A 23,319-nucleotide genomic window follows, 5' to 3' on the forward strand; every position below is an offset into this window, starting at 1 on the left:
AAAAAAAAGTAAAAAACTACTGGCATGTTTTCCGCTGCAGACATTTGGCAAAAACACAATAGCCAGTTCTCTGCATCTGGCACGGCCTGCATTGTGTGCAAATTAAAAGCAGCACGGTTCACCAACTCAGCCATGATTACATGAATTGAACTGCATAATTTGCATAAGCGTCCTATTTGTTACGAGACCCTTGCAAAAAGGCCCCGTGTTTAGCGCATTGTTTGGACAACAATGGAAGTAAGCTTGGTGAAGGCAGGCAGAGTGGAGGAGGCCGCAGAGGAAGAGAAAGACCAAGAATAAGAACCATGAACTATGAAAACAGATGGAGACTTTGATTTGCCATGTGCTCAGCCTTAAATTGATTAGAAAAGACAGGCATTGCTTCTTGGATACATCAGCAGCCTGAAAATAGGTATGAACTTTAAACATTGAAACAAAGTTTTGTAGTGTCGTATTTTTGCATGTATCCATAGACAGAGATGACAGTGCATTTAGTCAGCTGTACATTGTGATAGGTATAAATGCCATCGAACCTTACTGTTTTTTCTGTAACAAAGGCATAATTGCTTTCTCAACAGCTTACAAAGAAAAGAGTTCTAATCCATGTAAAACTCTAAAGGCAAATGATAAATCACTCAGTATTGCACTGCTAGAGAAGTTCATAAATTTCATCGAATGAGGTTACACTTTATGCTTGACCCATACAGTGGGGGGTCTGGTAACTCTGTTAGGCTGTTTGGGGGGGATTTTGGTGGCATGGTTTGGGATCACATGCCCCCTAATAGCATTTTTGCACCAAGCAGTATGGTATTTTCTGTACCTTGGCTGATTACCTCGAGTAGGCAGAGTTCGCTTTAGCTGATGTGGTCACATGACTTCTAATGCAAATCCAGCATTAACAATAAACACAAATAACAGCAGCAACAATAGAGGAGCTTCAAGTTCTGATTTAGCTTTTACTCTTTTACTCAAGAGTCACAGACAACAATTCTGGCTAGCTATTGTCTTTTTGATGGTCATGGCCTTGTCAGGTCCTGATCTGGTCATGGTCAGGTCTCCATTAGCGTCACGTGGTGGATTCTGTGACGTGCATTTGACCAATCAGTGGTCTGCATTAATTCCAGCTCCACCCACACTTTCAGCTCAGGCAATCTGTAACATGTAGCACTTCTGCAGCGCAAAATAAGACGTAGTAGCACACAGAGGAGTACATTTTAAAATGTTTTATTATTCAAAAACAAACTGACATTTTTAAGATATGATATTATGAATATTTTAGAACTGATAATATGAGTGTGGGCCAATTGAATTCAGGTTTCTAGAAACCAGGCTTAAATTAATCAAACCCAGAGGGGAAGCCTCAGGGAATGTTTCAGAGAAGGCCTAGTGATTTCTGAAAGCTAAAAAATACTTGTCTGTAATTTTTAGTTCATTTTTATTTAACAGAATCATGCTTGCATTTAAACTCTGCAATGATTACAGTACTGCTTGTCTTAATGCAAAGTTTTAGATGGAAATAAAAGAAATAAAAGAGTTAATATCTTGAAACATCTGGCATAAAATTGGCCAATCGAGAATTGTTTTTCTCAGTGGTCTCTAGGTAGACATAGCTAAGTGAGCTCTCTTATTGGTTAGGACTGTAAGAGCTGAAGAGAAGTCCTAACGCGCCAGAATGTAACTGCTGTACCATTTAAGATGGAACGAAACATTTGAACAAGAAGCTAACTTCAGCCTTGTGAGGTAAGTGTTCATGCAAATTGCTGTTAGCTTAGTGCTAACAAACTACTTGGATTTTGTAAAGATGCTAGCATTAGCATTGAGGTGTGTCTTTTCCTCATGTTTCAATTGAGTTTTGACATTTATGACCCAAATTTAACCCCTCTAATAGTCATGGCTCACCACTGATCAAACCAGGAAAATCTTTTAGCCACTGGACATTAAAGCATTTGGTTTTCATGTCTAATAAGGAGGTCTGAGTGATGGAAGCTACTCCTTCAGATTAGCTAATGCTAAAGCTAATGTTAAGGCTACACCAGAGCTAGTCGGTATAGCATTATGCTGAGGACTTGTTTTGTACACAAGGACTTTTAGCAAACCTTACAAATGAAGAGTACAGTAATTTATCTTTATACGGAATGTTTTAATTGCAAATATGAGTGATTTACAGTCCTGTTTAATCTGATTTACCAAGCACTAATTTACCAAGCTAATTGTTGAGTTATGAAGAGCTAATTTAGTTAGCTGATTTTAAAATTGCTACATGAATTTTTTTCTTACAGTATATGAATTAATATAGTAACCCAATTAAAACTTAGAGGCCGTATCTGTCTAGTTTTGCATTATGGAAAAATTAGCACCTAGAAAATACTGTGATTGGATGAGAGACATGCCATTATTTTCCAAGAGAATATCTTTTGGAAGAATGGTGTTCCATCCCTTCAGTGCAGTTCTAGAGACTTGGAGAAACTATGACAGGGTACACTGAAGCTGTTTTGGTAGCTTTTGCAGGTCCAACAACTTTCTAAGATACGTTGTGTTGTGTTTTTCCTTTAATTCGTCTGTGCATTCCTCTACATTGCAGTACCTTGTTCTCATTATAGTTATATTGCATTATTTTCAGATGTATCCATTAGTAAAAACTGAAAACACTGAAAATAACTTCTTTCAGTTTTGACCCAAATGATGCATGTTCTTTATTGGATGATTTATTAAAGCACATCTGTATTCCACATGGAGGTTTTGAAGAAAATACTTGTGTAAAATTGATTTTGTTTGCAAGTAAAATGATTGAATGCAACCTTTTTTCCCAGAATGTGCTACAGTTATAGGCTTGGCAAGTGTGTTTTTGAGCAGTCTGACAAATATGTTTAAATTACTGGGCAAAACTGCAAATTGGTTTTAGAGCAGTGCTCACATTAGCATGAAATCACTAAGGCCTGTTCATTTGATCCAGCATGCGGCTCATTTTCATACACAATTGTATTCTGAACAGTAAGTACATGTTTTTATTGTTCATTTTTAAAATGGATCTGTACGGTTTGAGCCACCTGTTGAACACTTAGAGTCAAGAGTTTGGAGATGGCACAAGACATATTTGAGGAATATGTGTGTCAATAGTTGGAAAATGTTTAATATACAGTACTGTGCAAAAGTCAGGGACCTCCCTTCATTTACTTAATTTCCAATCAAAACGACCATTAAGTAGAAGTTATTCATTTTTCCTTATGCAAGTGGATTATTTTACATCTAATCTCCTCAGAAATATGTCATACAAAATAAATAACTTGTACTTAATAGACATTTTTACCATTTTCCAAACTGGTGTTCAAAAAATGATTCAAAGATGTAGAGAAAATGGAGCTCACAACATTCATACAAGACCTGCAAGTCCATCAAATCTATCACCATTAGAAAAACAGCACTTAAAGCTTTTATCTTTGAGAGAGAGGAGAAAATCAAGCTCCACTCTTGCTTCAGATCTAAAAAAATCCACAGATGTGTCTGTCCATCCCTCCACTGTGAGAAGTCAACATAACATTATGAGTCTGAAAGGATGTGTAGCTGAGAAAAGAAAACAGACAAAAAAGAAGAAAATTTGTAAATCAAACAAAGAAGCTGCTGGTGTTCTCAGAACAATGGACTGACCACCCCAAAGTCCATACCTCAACGCCACTGAATGCGTTTGATGATAGTTGTGGGAATCGTGGAAGGCAGAAAATTCAACCAACTCTAAGACTGAACTTTGGAGGTGTGAAAAATATCCCAGCAGATTTCTTTAAAAACTGAAAGCAAGTCTTCTGACTGGAAGCTGTAATAAAGGCAAAGTGTGAACACGCTAAATACTAATATTATATTATTCTCAAGCTTTGGTATAATCTGCTGTTAAATGTATGCTTTTTTCTTGATGCTGAAAAAGGTATAACTTCTGCTTAATGGCTGTTTTACCGGTACTGTGCATTTTAAAATTCATAATGAGAATATGTCCCAAGGATTTGATTATTATTCTGTAGCAGCCTATGCAAATGCAGCAGTTGCTCTTCCAGTGTTTACAAATTTTACCTTTAGCTTAATTTCTGATTCAACATGATCTAAGGAAAAACAGCTTAGATGTAGCAATTGCTAACTATTAGGCCAGTATCTATTGTGCTGTTCAAACCTGCAGCTGGGTGTTTACCGCTAAACAGCTTTTTTAGCTCTTGAATTAGCCTGATTGAATGCCAGTGTTGCCAGAAAGCCGATTCGTCTTCATTTTCTTTGTTATCGTTGAGCAAAGATATGATTGCACGAACAATCAATGCAAGGCTATGCTATTATTCAAGCAATAGTTTTGCTGTAAGGCGATCTGCTGCTATTCACCAGTCAGAAGTTCTCGTATAATGCTGTGGAGGTAAAGTTCCAGGGGTCAAAGCTATTAGTTACCAGCCCTATGTCTGATTTTCTTTGGCCTCTTTTGACTCTGTGTTTTGTATAGGTGTTCAGCATCTTGTTAAATCTGAAAGATGAAAGCACTTAGCCTAGTTTCTGCTGCACAGTAGGCCTGGATTATTTGTCTCCGGTCTTTCAAAGGAGCACTCTTTCCCCCCCCCGATGGAACCTGGTGTGAGTCACGTTCGATCACAAAAGCAAAACACTAAGCTTTCTGTGCTGCATTTCAGCAGGTCCAATTTGTTCGAGTCTGTTATAGCCTTGCTGCTCCAGCCACTGAGTCATGCTCAGGCTGCTAAGCCTCTGAGACCCATCCACATGCAGGTCAGAAACAAGATGCTTTATTTTAAATATAATGGAGTGCTATTAAGACTGTTCTTTTCTTTTTAACACATTTGACGTCAAAGTACAATTGCTTCATTCATTTGAGGCTCAGAAGCTTTCGACTAATGTCGGTACTTCAGCACCATCTTGCAGGTACATATTTAATTAAAATTTGACCCCTAATTATTAACGCTTGTTGGCTTTCGTTGCGGATGTCTTTACTAGCTCTGTCTCTCAGCTTAAGCTTCCCACAAGATCTTACTTTCACCTATGCTTAAGCTGTGGTTACCATATTTGCCCTATTGAAGCACTACCCTCATATGAATTTCAATGACGGCCCGGCTAAGGCTTTGTCTAGACCCGAAAAAGTAAAAAAAAAACGGAAACACATAAAAGACTCATCTTTATTCAGTTTAGTCAAGGATAAAGCTGATGTTAAGCTGCATATCCCCTTCTGGCATTATTAGATAAATCAATTGCACTTAACTAATTTGATAAGAGTGAATTGGGCCATCCTTTGTGTTTCCCAGCGCTGCTATGAGTAGATTATTGTAATGAAGGATGAGGACAGGTTCGCCATTTAAGTACCTCAGATTATATTACAAGAGTGAAGGACATGACCTTCTCTCACTGTGGTCTCGTGAACTAAATGTCAATGGACATTTAAGAGTGGCCACTTTGACTAAGTGGCATTCACTCGGAGTAGATATGACTCTTTACAATGAACGACTCTTCTAATGAACTTTCATTTATGGACTTTGAGCACATATTAGAGGCAATTAATTATTGAAGCGATGTCAGGCTTCACTATTAATCCAAGAGCTGCGATATTTTGGAGTTTTATGAAGCTGATAGGCTGAAGAATGCAACACATTTCAAATTACGGTTAGCACATTGAGGAGTTATATGGGTTATAGCATGGTTAGACCAAGGTTACCGTTTACCGTTTGGAGCCTCACTGAAGCGCTAACATGCTGAGCAATTCAAATGCAATTGAATCAGTGGTCCAGCCCTATGCGGTTAAGCCGCAGTTCCATGCTCAGTCTTTGTTTTGAGCACACAGCCCTCATTTCTTTCACACATGCCAGGGTAGCAGTTTATGCACAGGAGGACAAACACAGGCTCTCCACCGCAGTCAATAACAACACCATTTGTTGCTGTTTTTCGAGTTCATTGCTCATTTTGGCTCAGTGGTTGGTCATGGAAATGGATGCAGAGTCCAGAGTACCATTATGAACAGAAGCTGATGGATGTGACTGCTGTATTCCGAATGATCAAAAAAAAAAAAATGAAATGGAAAGAAAATTGAAATAGAAGAGAAATAGAGTATGTGTGTGGGGGGAATTGATTTTAGCGACTTAATCGAGTCTTTCCGGAGGGTAAGTGACTTTTTAGGGCCTGTGATCTTGATTAGGAGCAGTGCTATATTGTGTCTCTCAGTGGGACTGCTTGCTTAATCAGACATCCAGACTTCACGAGCCAAACATGGAGTAATCCATTCATAAACCCTTGCCTTGATTATATCAATAGGTAAGTCATTTCGGACACCGGGGGTTTGGGAATAAAAGACGGCCAGTGTAACAGGGGCCGCTGTTTAACCACAGCACTTTGAAAATGAATGTAGTGATGCAGGCTTTTATTATTTGTCCCTCTACAATAGCTGATGCTCACTCATTAGCCCTCCTCTGACATTACTGGCATATTTCTCTCTTTGGTAGACAGGCATATTTTTCTTTTCAGATCATTTAATTGCAATAATCCTGGCATAGTGAGCCTCCCGTGTTCCAATCCTCAGAATCCTGGGACCTCACCTCCTTAACATTCTTTGACGTCCATATTCTAAGGCTTATTATTAGACTGAGCTATTATTAAGTCAGTATTGGTGAGTATTAGTGCTAGCAGGTCTGTGAATATTGCCTTGCCAGCTGATGAGTTCTTGGTTTGTGGAGCCCCTCAAGGTTCTTCGCTAGATGAATAAGGTACAGTTCTACGCAAAAGTCAGAGACCACCCTTCATTTATTTGAATTGTAGTCAAAATGGCCATTTAGTACAAGTTCATGCATTTTAAGCATCAGGAAAAAAGCAGAAAACATACTGCTGCTGTCAGAACAAAACCTTGTATCTCCATTTTTGTTGTTTTGTACTTTTTCACAGAATTTGAAAATGCTGATCTTTACAATGAGCCAAAATTTCATGATGAACAGACCAACAGAAATACTCCAAAAGTGCTTGGAAAAAAATTTTGTTCCATTAACCTCCATTCAAAGTAAAGAATGTTTTTTCCTTCAACTGTAAAGTAAACATTTTGGAGAGTTGGTTGCTATATACAAACCAAGTAATTTCAAATACATCCAATGGCTGGTAGTTAGTCCATTGTTCTGAGAACGGCATCAGCTTCTTTGTTTGATTGCAAATCTTCTTCTTTTGGGTCTATTTGTCAGCAATGGCTTCTCCCCGTTTTGTACTATAATACTTTATACTAACGCTGTTTGCTATCCAGTGTTGACCAGAGGAGGATGGGTTCCCCTTTTGAGTCTTGGTTCCTCTCAGGGTTTCTTCCTCTTGCTCTTAGGGAGTTTTTCCTTGCCACTGTTGCCGTTGGCGATGCTCATGGGGGCTTGGACCCGGATTTTTCTCTAAAGCTTCTTTGTGACAACACCTGTTGTAAAAAGCGCTTTATAAATAAACTTTGACTTGACTTGGCTTCTTGAAGTTATACATCTATTCAGAGCCATAGTGTTGAGTTGGCTTCCCTAATTGTTATAACTTCAGTTTTGGAAAGTCCTGTTTTTCCCTTGTTTTGCTTTCACTTTTCCCTGCCATATTCAAGTGGATTTTAGTCTCCCCAGAAATATTTCCTCAATAATGAATTACTTGTACGTAATGGCCATTTTGACTGGAAAAAAAAATACAACCCCATTTCCAAAAAAGTTGGGATGCTGTGAAAAATGTAAGTACAAACAGAATGCAATGATGTGCAAATCATTTAAATTCTATATTTCATTGAAAAGGCTTCAAAGACAACATATCAAATGTTGAAACCGAGAAATTGTATTGTTTTTTTTTAAAATATATGCCCATTTTGAATTTGATGCCAACAGCACATTCCAAAAAAGTTGGGAAGGGGCAACAAAAGGCTGGTAAAGTTGTGCAATGCTAAAAACACGTCTGGTGATTAATTGGCAACAGGTCAATAACATGATTGGGCATAAGAAAGCATCCCAGAGAGGCTGAGTTGCTGGCTGTGATCTTTGAGTCCTCAGACGGCACTGCATTAAAAACAGACATGATTCTGTAGTGGAAATCACTGCATGGGCTCAGAAACACTTCTGAAAACCACTGTCTGTGAAAACAGTTTGGCACTGCATCCATAAATGCTAATTAAAACTCTTAAATGCAAAGAAGAAAGCATATATAAACAGGATCCAGGAACGGTGCCACCTTCTCTGAGCCCAAGCTCATTTAAAATGGACTGAGGTGAAGTGGAAAAGTGTTCTGTGGTCCAACGAATCAACATTTGAATTTCTTTTTGGAAATCATGGACATGTCTTTCTGCTTAGACCAGTAATTTCCAGCCTCTTAGCTGATGTGATGCCCTGTCCTGCTCTACAGCATAAGCCATGAACACTTGGACTCTTGCTGTCAGGGGGTGCTCTGTGCACTCAAAGGGGTGCCTCCCCAACAGGGACGATTACCAAACCCAAGAGCCCTGGCCACTAGGGGGCTCTTGATCAGCAAAGATTTATAAATGTTTGGTTAGTATGATATATGTTTCTGTAAGATACACACAAACCATGCAAACTATGACAACATTGGCAAGTTCATATAACACAAGCCACTGAAAGTACAGTCTAGACACTGAAATACTTTTTTTTTTTCAAAAGTTAAAATGCCATTGATGTGTAGGTCTAACTTTGTAATGAACAATTGAATGACATGTTTGGTAAGGTCCTAACCATTTTTGACAGGAACCTAGACAAGCATACTGTGTTTGGCTGGTGTAACTACTTATTAAGACAAATAATGGACAAACACAAGCCCACACATAGTGAGGCGTTGAAAAAAAGATGAAAAAGCAATGAGAAGCTGTTTTACAGAAGCTGGTACAGTAAGTGCAAACAACGAAGAAACAACAAAATAGAGAGAATGTACAGGAAAAGTGAAAAAAGCCCTGAAAGAGCTTGTCCACGGAGCTTTCCTTAAATTGAACTTAATAGAAATCATACAGACAAAAACAATCACAAAAAACACAAACACATAGTTATGCGTTTCACTTTTAGGATAGTTAGAGTGAGAGTAGATGAGCTTTAACCTATTTTTGAAGGTGATGAGACAAGTACAGATTTTTAAGTAAGGTGGGAGACAAATCCAAATTGAAGACCCTCATTGAAAGAGTCTAAGCTGTCCAAGTGACATCCTAAAGAAAGCTGTATGGAGGTTATTAGAAGATCTTGTGGAGTAATGATGAACTGAAAATTGTATTAAAAATATGTTTTTAAAGCAGTCAGGAAGATGATTGTGTGTGAAAGTGTTTGAAGATTTTGGAAAAGTGGACAAGAGTTTAATAGCTGATGTTACTTCTGAAATAGAGTTAAGGATAAATCAATGTGTAGTATTTTTGTGGCAGTATCCACTTGGTTCTTCTAATGATACCAATATATTTTGCTATTTTATTCAAATTAGGGAAATATGTTCTTTCCAGCACCTTTCCACAAGTAACATTAGCACTGCTAACTAAGCTGCTAATGAAATAACAAAACACAGCATGGAGGCTGATTGTATGTGTGCATGTGTGTTAGGGATGTGGGGGTGGAAGCTGAGGAGGCTCATTCCCAGGAGCCTGAGATTTATTAATCCATCCATGAGCCTCTAGGAGTAATGCTACTGGATATATATATATATATATATATATATATATATATATATATATGTGTGTGTGTGTGTGTGTGTGTGTATGCATAATATATATATATGTATATATATATATATGTATATATATATATTCATATGTAATGTAACATAAATATATATCATAAACAGTCTGAAGCAATGCCTCTGAGCAGTGTAACTCCAATATTTTCTCCAGTTCCCAGTTCTGATCTAGTTCAACAGTTGTATAGACAACGTCACAATACGTAAGAACATCTAATAATAGCACATTCCTCAACCAGATACCACAGAACAATATCTGCTGAAGGCGGCTTTCAGCTGAAATACTCCTTTGCTCATTTTAACAGGAAATCTGTCACCAAGGCCACAAATAAACAAGAACTACACACCCACAAAGTCAGAAGTGCCTTATAGCAGGCATAACATTATGACCACCTCCTTGTTTCTACACTCATTGTCCATTTTATCAGCTCCACGTACTATACAGGTGCACTTTGTTGTTCTACAATTACAGACTGTAGTCCTTCTATTCTTCAGTGGTCAGGACCCCCATGGACCCTCACAAAGCAGGTATTATTTGGGTGTTGGATCATTCTCAGCACTGCAGTAACACTGACGTGGTGGTGGCATGTTAGTGTGTGTTGTGCTGATACGAGTGGATCAGACACAGCAGTGCAGCTGGAGTTTTTAAACACTGTGTCCACTCACTGTCCACTCTATTAGACACTCCTACCTTGTCAGTCCACCTTGTAGATGAAGAACAGGGTAAAAGGGGGCTAACAAAGTATGCAGAGAAACAGATGGACTACAGTCTGTAATTGTAGAACTACAAAGTGCACCTATATAGTAAGTGAAGCTGATAAAATGGACAATGAGTGTAGAAACAAGGAGGTGGTCATAATGTTATGCCTGATATATATACAAGCATTGAAAGTCATATACAAAGCACTGTAGTCAATGCAGAATTTAACAGGAAGCCAGTGTAAACTGAACAAGACCAAATTATCAGTGCAGACAAGGTGGTCTGCCCTGATACTACATAATACAGGTATTAATCACGCACTGTTCCTGGACACACACTTAAAACTTGTAAAGATCAATTGGCAGAGCTTAAAAACATCTTTAGCCCATTGTCTCAGGCTGTTGTCCCAATGAACCTTCAGTCAGCAGTACTGAAACAACAGCAGTGAAAAGCTTGAATGACTACTGTGAATGTCACATTACCCTGTAATCATTACAGGCTTTGAGAGACTAGTGCTGGCTAGTCTAAGTGAACATTACCCCACCCATGCACCAATATCACAGACTGTCAGGCTCACCAGCTACTCCTCCTCCACTCTAATCTTTAACATTAATATAGTACAAGGCTCTGTGCTAAGCTCACTATTATACTCGCTCTTTACCTACAGCTGTGCATCTGTCCATAACTCTGACACCATCATTATGTTTGCAGGCGGCACCACTATTATGTGGCTGCCTTTGAATAATGACGAGTCTGCCTAGAGAGGGGAAGTGCAGAGCCAGGCATAATAGCACACTCCAAACAACCTGATCCTCAACACCAGGAAAACAAAAGGATTCATAGACTTCAGGAAATCCAGTAGAACAAGTCTAGAAGGTAAAGTCTAAATCAGTGAAGATGAAGAAGACCAAGTCTCCAGTTTCAAAATCCTTGGTGACCACAGCACTGAGAACCAGTCAGGGTCTCTCAAAACCTTCCTGCTGAAGAAAGCATAAGAGCATTTATACTTCCTAAAACAATAAAAGAGAACCCATCTGAAACAGCAGTTACTGGTCGACTTCTACCAGTGCAATCTAAATTAGTGCACAGCAGTGTTTTACTCTACTGCAGTCCATGAAGTCTGACAGCAAATAGTCAAGGCTATTAAACACATTATTAGTTCTGAACGGTCAGGGACATTTACATCAGCCACTGTCTCCAGAGGCCCCCAACATTACCAAAGATCAGTTGCTATCCAACCAAACTTCTTTGTCACTGTTAACCTTAGGTGACCAGATTTCTGAGAGGAAAATCGAGGACATTTCCATATTTGAAAACGGAGGACATTTCCGAGGTCAATCCATAATTACAATATCCAATGTTTTTATCTGTTGTATTGTAATAAACTACGGTGAAGGCCGACTTAAAATTGGGTACTAACTAGGTAACTTTGTAAACTGTGTCAGAAAATCATACAGTAGCCTACAATGGTGAGTGAGACTATGGTAAACTATGGAACACTCAATAAGGAAAACGGTCAGCATGCATGTCAATAAATTATAATAGTCCTTTGTCTAGTCTAGTCTTTCTTAGGACTTTCTGATGTGTTTTTAACTCACTGTTAAAAAACGGGGACATTTCTGGGGACAGCTCCATCCTGTGACAGGCCACTATGAACGGGGACTGTCCACAGAAAATAGGGGCGTCTGGTCACCCTATGATAACCACACCCAGGCACTGCTTGCATTTGGGCCCCACTTTGCCCTCACCCACTTTGACTCACCATTTGGATGGACATCACACCTATGTTATACAAGTGGCCACTCGTGGCAGAAGTGGTGAAGGTAACAGGTAATTGAAGCAGATAATTAGAATGGAATGCACTCGCCTTTGGCAGGTTAGCATCAGTGAGCTAATCAACTAGCCATGCAAACTTTGCAATGGCAAAATTTTTTAAGACGTTTGAGCATAACACATGTAATTTGTTTTGCCTGGCTACAAAGTTGGAGTAGAACCATGGTCTAATGCCTTTCTTTTTGTGCTTGTTAGCTGTATAGCCTTTAGCATGCTAATGAGCCAATCTGCAGAGGAAAGTGATGAAGTTGTATCAGCAGTCATGAATAACAGATGGAGTAGTTTGTAACTGGAAGAGTTCAGCTGGAAATGGGGTGCACATGACAGGTGACTGGCATCTGATTCTTGAGAATGGAACAAGCACATGTGCAAAACACACACACACACACACACACACACACGCACACACACTTCAAATATAGAAAATGCAGAAGTAGGTTGCAAAACTTCAACCTGAGTTCACAGTAGGGGCAGAAGTTGACAGCAGGTGAAGGATCAGGTCTACATGACTCTAATGAGGATTAACAGAGTCTCTAGTATACGTCACCCAAGGTGTAGAAGTCTGTGTCTTAGTAACTTAGAGTTAGACAGCATATTGACCATATTTCTTGATTGGATGGTTGCCCACACAGGTATTGTGCTGTTTAAATGACAATTTAAAAATGCTGCAAGTTAAAGAACTTAAATTTCATTGCTGTATGCAAAGCTCTTCACAACTAAACAACATCCTGCTTATTTTAGATTGGAGATTGATATTTACTGTTTTATTCATTATCATTATTGTTTTATTATTATTTATGGTTTTAAAATGCTAAGTATATTATAGCTTGTCCCCTGTTATTTTCAGGGTTGGAAAGGGAAATGCATCAGGTTGCAATGATTTCTGGGCAAGTTCTGCTGCTGAAGTTGACACTGGTGTTTGCCTGATCCCTCGCCCCTCTGAGGGCTCATCTAACACACTTCATTTGAGCTAATAAAGTAACAGAAAAGCCCTTAAGATGGTGCTGAGGATATTCCCCTGCGGGGAAATGATGAGTCCAAGTGGCTGAGGGATGTTAACTCTCTGGGGTCTGAGAGCGCACCTGCGCATCAAAATTTATGTTTCTATACAGCGCAGAAATACGGTTCAAACATTTCTTGAATCTGTAGAGTCTGGCTTTCAATTCCATCTTATCACCAGATTATACATGACTTACAGAGTTATAAGGCTATGAAGAAGGTCTGAGATACACATCATCTGCCTTTCACTGTGTGTAATTGGTGGATTTGTGTGTCTGTCTAAACGTTGTGTGAAACTGACCAATGGACACTCAGGAAATCACTGAGGACCCATCATGTCAGACACCATTTATTCTTTATTCGGTTGGCATCAGAGACACATGTGAAATGGTGGGCTAACAGTTTACAGCTGCTGAAGTTGCTGTTTTGGAAAGTAGCGCCGAAGATAAAAGAGCATTGTTACAGTCTGTTAATTGGTTTAGTTATTTGCCTTGACTGATGCAAAAATACATTGGCCAGTGATTATCTTAACAGCATATTACTCCAGTGTGGACATAAAACAAATTTAAGTCAAAACCATTTCAAGTTTCAAGTAAAAACACTGATTTCCCAGTTCAGGGAAAGGATTTTATGACATACAGTGATTAAATTAATCTATGTGTCACAGCAATCCTTTTGAATTTGAGGTCCAGTATTTTTCTGATCAGGCATCTGACAAACAGGGTCTATTTTTGTTATTAATATCATAACACAGCAGTGATGTGAAAATTAGACTAATTTTAAAATTTGCCACTATTATCATTATTCTGATGTGCTTTATGTCTCTTTTTCAGGATGAGGCAAAGCAGTGTGGAGGACTTTTTCCACAATACAGCCCATATTTTTCTCTCTGAGGTTCAAACAGTATAAACTTTTTTGTTCGTCAATGGTCCAATGTCATCTCTCTCTCAGCCTCTCTCTCACTCTCTGTCTCTGTTCATTTGTCAATAAATATTGACTGAAATTTCCCTTGCAGTCCTGGTTGTGATTTCAGTTAAACTATTTTCCTGTTTTAAGATGTATGCTCTGAGATTAGGGACCAGTTTTAAGTTAGGCCTACCTATTTCAAGATGAGCCAACCTATTGTCTGTAACATCATAATTATAATCCACTAGTCATTTCCACTTAAATTAGTCATTTATTTTCTTGTTCCCTGCCTTTCCTTTTTTAGTGTGCTAAAATCAAGAGTGCACGCAAATTAGTTAAGAATTCTTTGCTAATATTTGGTGTATTTCACTTATTACTGTGCTGTAGCAAGTCTCAAGATCTCAAGTGATTTGATCTAAAAACCAGCATTTTCTACGTCTTTCAAACCTTTGAACACTCATCAGAGCCTACTTATTTCTAGACTGGAACCTACTTATGTTAAGATGTCTTGTCAAGTAAAATTCTATTCCTGCATGGACAGATAATTAGCATTAATTCACTTTCTCCTCAAATTCAGTGTTTATTTCTTGTATTTTAGCTGTTTTTGCAGTGTAAAACCCATTGAATGATCCAGGCCTGATGGCAGCAATGATTTTTTTTATTGCTTTGCCTGACTACAATATAAAACACGCTTTCCTGTTGCAGCCTGTACTTCCTCTTTCACACTTACACACACACACACACACCACATGTTGAGGGCAGAGCTCTGAAGCTCCCTCAACATGTGCGTATAATTCAATATTCATGCAGACCAAGTCCAAGGAAAAAAGAACATAATATGTGGGAGGTTACAATCTCTCAACACTTGTTCATATTTTATGGGTTTTATAGAAAATGATAAAATATAATCACTGCCATATGGCAACATGATGCCACAATGCATACTGCTAATGCTGCTAATGGACACACCAGACGCTGCTATTTTCATATCATGTTTTTACATTACATTCACGTTGATGGTTTGATGAACATAATATGTTCATGCCTCTATAATATATTTCATGTTGCATTCTAATTTCTTAAAACGTTTATACATATTTGGCAATTATGCACATATTTCTCACGCCTGGGTGATGAATGTAGCCATGGCAGTATTTTCATTCACTCCCATATTTCCAATTGCAGGTCAATCGTTGCATGCTGTTGCCATATGGCAACAAAATTTTAAGTACCCACTCCATTTTTTTTTAGATTTCCATTAATTATGCCATTTCTGCTAAGAGTAATCATAAAAAAATGTTCACATGCATTTCAGAATTCATGCAGTAAAGGGTTAGTGTAGATTCAATATGTGGCAACACAAAATGCCAATGCTTTTTCCAAACCTATCTGAATACCCATTCAGCAGAATGTGATTTTAAACCTCTCTGACTTACTAGACACTCCACCTTCCCCTAAAGCAACATCCCTCGGATGAAAACACAGTACACACCTGCTGTATTCCCTGTTCTGTTGATTTAAACATTAACTTACTTGCAACAGACTGTGTCCTACATTCTATTGCAGTAGACATTATGCCCTACATTCGTACATGACATCGCAGTTTTCCTGATGAGAAGGTCTATATTCACTACTCACTCAGCTCCACATCTACTCTGATGCATGACTCCTCATCACCTCTGCCTTTCTACACAGTGGGCACATTTTATTTTTTCATTTATTATTACTTTAATGTACCTTTCCTTGTGTATATATGAGCAACCTCAATCTCTTGACATAGTGTGTTCAGCACAGTTTTTTATTCTGCAGAACTTTCCAATTTATATCTGTGTAACTTTCTCAATACTTCTTACTATTTCAATTTCTCTTGGTGCATCTGTAGAGAAGAGCCTCATAACTCAATTTCCTTTTTCTTGTACAGTGAATATAAAAGGAACTGAACTGTGGTCGGAAATCCGTTTTTTCCTTGTGACAATGAATTTGGTCTGTTTCTGCAAACCCCGTGTTTGTTATCAGGTCTGTTTTGATATGAATTTTGGATTGTGGACTATTGTAATACAGTATTATTGCAGGTTTGTGTGCTGTACTCTTGTTACATAGCGCTCCTCAGCTTTGCAGCTGCTTGTTTATTTTTAACAGGATTGATCTTTTTTTTAATATCTATTAATATCGTTTCCAGTGCATTGTTCCTGTTTCATTTCTTCTTCTCTTTTTGATGTTTATGTTTATGTACAAAAAAACTGTCATAATTTATTTTTACATGACTGTGTGCAACATCTCTCTGTCTCTGTAAAAAAGAATCAGGCTGGTTATGTTACTGTGCCTTAAAGAGTGATGTATGTAAATGATAACTGTTCTAATTGGCTGTTCTGCATTGTGTTTGGTTGAAAAAAGCAGTCTGTGCTGAAGCTTTATAGCTTCACTGTGAATGGGTGGGGCTAAACTACTGTTATATGGCTGTTTTGACAGGAAAAGGATACAGAGTTGTATACAACATTTGGCATGTCACTAAGTAAGAAGAAGGTAGATAGATAGATAGATAGATAGATAGATAGATAGATAGATAGATAACATTATTGATCCCGAAGGGAAATTGCAGTGTTACAGTAGCAAGACGTATAATTGCACAAAAACTTACATACATTATGCAGAAATAAAAAATAAACATAAGTTAAAGTTTGAGATAGTATAAGTATGAATAAAAGTATATCTATTTACATATTATATATTACAGATTTGTTGTATTTACATAAGAGCAGGTATTACACTAAGTGGCAAAGAGTGTTGTAATATAAACATACGTGTGTGTATATATATATATATATATATATATATATATATATATATATATATATATATATACTGATTGTATATAATTATTTATATATAATTACCGTATTTGTAAGTTAAATGAGTGTAGCACATTTTTGCATTTTAATGTATTCATTCACTTCAACAAAATCAACAAAACATGTCATCTGACTTGGTGGTCAAACTTTTGCTTATGATTGTATGTAAATGCACCAGTTTTAATGACTGCACAAAAACAATAAATTCAAATGAGCCATTTTTGTATCTTTGCTTCAGTATATGGACCATATAGACCGGATAGTGAATGATACATTTTGAAACTAACAAAGATATGCTACATCAAACTCTTTGACTGAATGGCTTATTTACAGCAGCATAAATGCATACTGTGAACACAAAGAGAGGCCCCTTTGGTGAGGAAGTGTTATGTTGCACAAGTTGTGGAGATGCAGTGGATAAAGGGGAGAGCGCTGTTGCAAGCTTTCTGCCTGTGTTTGTGGAGCCACTGCCCTGCCTTGTCCAATTAGAGACGGGAGGACGCTGGTCCAATCTGAAATTGAAATGAGCTTTGGCTGCAGGGCTAGCTGGGCTGATGCTAGCGCCAAAAGAGAGAGCCGACGGACAGTTGCTTGCTGGAGGATGACTTTGCTTGTTTGTGCCATGCTACATTCATGGAAATGTCTCTCTTTTCTTTCTTTCTCTCTCTCTTTCTCTCTCGCGGTGCCACATCAGGCTAACGAGGCCAGGAGCAGCCGTGGTGCATGGCAAGCTGGCGGACTTCCAGAAGCCTCCCCTGTCTCTCCTACCTCTGATTTCTCAAGGACTTTTACAGCAGCTGGTGTTCCAGCAGACGCAGCCTTCCAGCACATGTCATTCACCATGGTGCCATGCTGAAGACCTGCGAGGCATTGGCATTTCCCTGCACACAAGGAGCAGTTTGCCCTTCTTGTGCTATTTGTTTCTCTCACTCACTCTCTCTATATTTGTATCTGTCTCTCACCTAGACTTTCTGTTAATGCCTGACATCTTGCCCTTTACAGTCCCTGTCTGGTATGGTGCTCTAAAATTTAAAATCAAGTAGTACAACATTAAATGACATTAAACCACTTTATTCTAGATACTACGGCTGAAATGATCAACGGGTTTTATTTGATTACTAGATCAAACCTAAAACTTTGCTTTTTCTGCCATTTAATGTTAATGTACTCCTGTCCTTTAACAGTGTGCTTTCTCTATGCTGTTTGTATGTACATTGTTGTTCAAAGGTCAGAGACCACTCTTCATTTATTTAATTTCCAGTGAAAACAGGTATTGAGTGCAAGTTGTTAATTTTTCAGGAGATATTCCTGAGGAGATTAGATATAAAATAATCCTCTTGGATAAGGAAAATAAGTGAAAAAAAACAGTAGTTTCCAAAACTGGAGGTCAAAAAATTATTAAAAGATAGAAGAATGGTACTCCTTACAACCATGCAAGACCTGGTAGACCACCAGAACTGCCCCCATCAGATAAACAGCACTTAAAGCTTTCATCTTTGAGAAAGAGGAGAAAGTCAAGCTCCACTGTTGCTTCAGATCTGAAAAAATCCACAGGTGTTTCTGTCCATCCTTCCTCTGTGAGAAGACAACTCAACACTATGAGTCTGAAAGGATGTGTAGTTGTCAAGAAGAAGGCAAATTGTAAATCAATGGAGCTGTTGGTGTTCTCAAATCAATGGACTGACCACCCAAGTGTCCAGACCCCAACATGACTGAATGGGTTTGGAATCACTTTGAATTGTGAGAAACAGAAAATACAACCAAGTCTCCTGAAAAGAATGGACATTGTAATAAAGGGTGGACACACTAAATGCTGAAAAAAATCAAGCTGTATATTATTTGTAGAAGATTCTGTTTAATTTCCTTTTAAATATACATTGTCTGCTTTTTTTGTGACACTAGAACATGAACAAACTTGAACTTAATGGTCAGTTTCACTGGAAGATAAATAAATGAAAATGGTCTCTGACTTTTGCACAGTACTGTTTGTCATAAGTAAAGATGATCTAGCAGCCAAACATTGATAGATTTTATGTTGTTTGTGTCACAAATTCCCTTTTAAAATGAGCCAATGCATGAATAGGAATGTACTTCACACTTCAGTCACCTTTTATCTTTCATTGTTCTGATGAAAGAAATCAATAATGAGCCCTCAGTGATCTGAGTTCTGTTCAGAATGTGTGCCCACCCTCGCTCAGAAACTATTGATGTACATCCAGCAATAATGGCAGCATTGTGCTTCTTTTCTAAAGTGGAAGGAAAGTAGCACACAATTCCACACGCTGATACATTTCAGTATACCCTGCACAGACATTCACGCAGCTACACTCGGGGCAGGTTTTAATGAGTGAAAGGGCACATTGTCACAGTCTCTAAATGCATTGTGTTAGGCTTGATAGGGTTAAAAAGATTTGATTAAAATTTACCTTATCAATGGACCCCCAGTGGTTAGTTGGCAATTTGCATGATTATTATGCATATTTTAAATTATTCCACTGAATGGACCATTGTCTTTGTTACAGTAAGAAACAGAGCCTGATGGACACACTCATTTATATACAGCACTGTGCAAATTCAGACGCTGCCCTTCATTTATTTAATTTCCAGTTATTCATTTTTCAGGAGATGTTTCTGTGAAGGTTAGATACAAGATAATCCACTTGCATAAGGAAGAGGAAAGTCAAGGTTTCTGAAACTAGAGTTGAAAGAATTATTTAAAGATGTAGAGAAAACTGGACTCAAGCTCCACTGTTGCTTCAGATCTACAGGTGCTTCTGTCCATCCTTCCACTGTGAGAAGACAACTCAACACTATGAGTCCGAAAGGATGTGTCAATATGCTGTTACTGAGCAAAGTAAACAGACAAAAAAAAACAGTCAAAGAAGCTGCTGGTGTTCTCAGAACAACAGACTGACCACCCCAAAGTCCAGACCTCACCATCACTGAATGTGTTTGGGATTACTTGGATCATGAAAAGCAGAACATGCAACCAACTTCTAAGACCAACCAACTTTTTGCCAGTAAAAGCAATATATAGCATTAGGATAAAAACAAGCAAACATAAATACAGTAAAAAGAATTTCTTGTTTTCAAAAGCAGTTGAGATGCTGTGAGCTAGTTAAGAACACAAGTTTGGTTCCAGATTTCCTCTCAGTGCCTTCAGCCATCACAGAGATTTGTCCAATTGCACCCCAGCACACCTAATTTAAATTAATGAAGGACTGATTAGCCAAACCAGGTACAAATAACACTGGGCTGCCATGTGGAGAGTGAGCTGAATACATTACCTTACATAAACATACATTAACATACATAAAAATCACAACTTCTTGTAGTGATATTAGTATTAGTGTTTTTCTGAGTAAATAAAGTTTGCTGCCTAATTAAATAGCTTTTTAAAATTTTATCAGGGTTCTACAACTTTAGCACAGCACAGTATGTTTTACAACCTTTTTCCTTACGCTGAAAAATGTGAAACAGTTTGTACTTAAAGGTCGTTTTGGCTGGAAATGAAATAAATGAAGGGTGGTCTCTGACTTGCACAGTACTGTATTTAGTGAATTTTCTTAGTCTTCTTAAAGGCTTCTAATTAAGTATTTTGCAAAAGGCTGTGTTTTGTTTGTCATTATTAAGTACATTTTTACTTTTTTTTTTACTTGAAAAAAATGGTTTAATAACATGTAGAAGGCTCACTGATTGATTAACCCCTTAAAATCGCAGGCTTATTACATTCTAAGGCTTATTATTCAGTAACTATATGGACTTAAATGCAAGCTGGCTGAGCTATTCTTAAGTTATAGAAGTGTGTAATAAAAATTTGGGCCTGCTTGTGGGCCCTGGCCACTTAAAGGGTTAATCGAAAACTGAGTGGTTGTTAATATAATTGATAGTGACAACCATACCAGACACGTTTACAGCCAGTAGAACAGGATATCTTTAGGAAAGAGAAATCCATTCTTCTAGACAGCTGCAGACTAACATTAATTATTTGCACACCATGAAGCAAGAAGCACATGTAGTTCAATGAATGATTTAGCTCATCTCATTGTGGAACGCACAGAAAAGCTGCGTATGAACTGGGCCTGATCTACAGCAGGGATAGAACAAAACACTGTCAGTTCTTCTTCCTGTTCTACACGGGTAATGGAGTTTACATGGTGAAGAAGAGCTCCAGATCATAAACTAAACCATGACTCAACCACGCCCCACATTATATTCATCCACTGGAGGGCACTCTCTTTAGCTCTGGTTAGCAGTCTGACTTCCTGTTGGAAGATATGTGTCATTGCATAGCTCTGGTTAGTCATATTCTGGTATGTTGAAAACCGTAGGTGATATGAGGAAAAGATCTTGGTGTGTAAACGTGTGGTTGCCACATCCGTGCCCTCAATTGTCAGCGATGACCCTCTGTTAGCAGCTGTATTCACACAGAACACTGCACCTGGCATCTATGAGTGCGTTATTAAAAAAGATGGTTCTCTAATGGCTGTTTAGTAATGGCAATGGTTCTATTTAGAACTATAAGTACTAGATAGCACCATAGCTTAAATGTTTTTTTTTTTTTGTGTGATGAAATGGTTCTTCAGATTGATGGAAAATATGTTGTATATGGCTCTATATAGAAGCTTTTTGAAAATGTTTCTATATAGCACCAAAAAGTGTTTTTTTACTGTTATGATGTCAAACTTGTAACAGTTTGAGAACCCAATTTTGTGCTATACAGAACCATTTTCAAAAAGGTTCTAGGTAGAACCATATACAACACATTCTCCGTCAATCTAAAGAGCCATTTCACCATGCAAAGAACCATTTAAGCATAAAATGGTTCCATATAGATCTAATGGTTCTAAATAGAAATACCATAAACCATTGCCTTTACTAAAGAACCCTTGAAGAGCCATCTTTTTAAGTGTGTAGTCTCAATTGAGATTAGACTGTTCATTTATATCACTAAGATTAAACATATACAAAGTTAGGAATTGGAAATATTACATTTTGGAAAGGTTCAGGTTCAGAAACTTTATGTAACCACAGGACACAATGTCTAGTAGTACCAAGTCAAGGTTTGGACAACTTTCAACCTGCCAAGAACCTTTTTATTATGGGGATGTTCTTTGAACTTTAAAAATGTTCTTCACACTGGACTTCTGAGATGGTTCTTTAAAGAACTATACATTGAAAGGTTCTCTCGGGAACCAGAAATGGTTCTTCTTTGGCATCACTGTAAAAAAAAACCCTTTCCATTTGGCACCTTTACTTTTAAAAGTCTTGAAACATATTCAATTATACCACAAGTGCAGCCACCTTGACTTACTACTACTAGGCAATTCAATTACTGGAATGACTGAAACCTGCAGAGCACACAATGGCTTTCATCTTCTAGCACCACTCCTGCCCCACTAGAAAAAAAACCTTTGTAATAGGATCCTATGTGTGACTGTTGAAATAAACAAATAGATATTGAATTTAGATTTGCATATGGGGGATGTTTGCAGCATCATTGCAGATGACTTGATTAAAGAAAAAACAAGATGAAGCGACAACAACAGAGATATTTCTGTATCTGTATGCTGTTATTAACTCAATATTTAAATAATATTTATGCATTATTTACAAAATAAATGTTACAAAACAATACTCTCATTTAAACTCTTATTACAAATCAGTTCTCATCTTGGCCGGGTCAGCAGAAAGCTTCTCTTCTTGAAGTGATTACTGAGGTTCAGTTTAGTTAAACATCTCAAGCAAACTTGCAGACACTTTTGTATGATAATAAGACAATTTACAACCATGATTGCAAAATTACTCTTGATTGTGAGTAAACACAAATAGTTGTTTACCCATTTTCATGTCATAAGAGTGTGCTCTGCAATCAAAGTGCCTGGAAAGGACTTGGTAAATATGGAATTAGTGCAGCAATACAATGTTTCCTCAAATTATGCTAACAAGACCTTTGTTGGGCTATTTATAACACACCAGAGCGTATCATCTGAAAATGTTCTGCAAATAATTAAAGGGCTCTAAGCATACCCTTTTTAAAATAGCACAGTTCTGACACTCACTCAGCCATCTCTCAAATCTCTGATACTCCAACATCAAACTCAGAGTAACATGGCTTTACAAGCTAACATCCATCCAGACACCAATAAGGAAATAAACAGGCACTAGAGAATGGAAAAGTTGTGGCCCTACTGACCTTTGAAAGCTTGTGTGCAAATGATTTGTATTTCTATCCATTGCAGTGCATATTCCATTCCATGTGCATGGAAGGACTGGGCATGTTTTTTTACTCCTTTTTCCATGATAACGAGTTATTTTCATTTGTTTTCTCGAGATCTTGTGATGTTAGTG

Source organism: Colossoma macropomum, unplaced genomic scaffold (assembly GCF_904425465.1).
Source record: "Colossoma macropomum unplaced genomic scaffold, Colossoma_macropomum, whole genome shotgun sequence".
Lineage (NCBI taxonomy): Eukaryota > Metazoa > Chordata > Actinopteri > Characiformes > Serrasalmidae > Colossoma > Colossoma macropomum.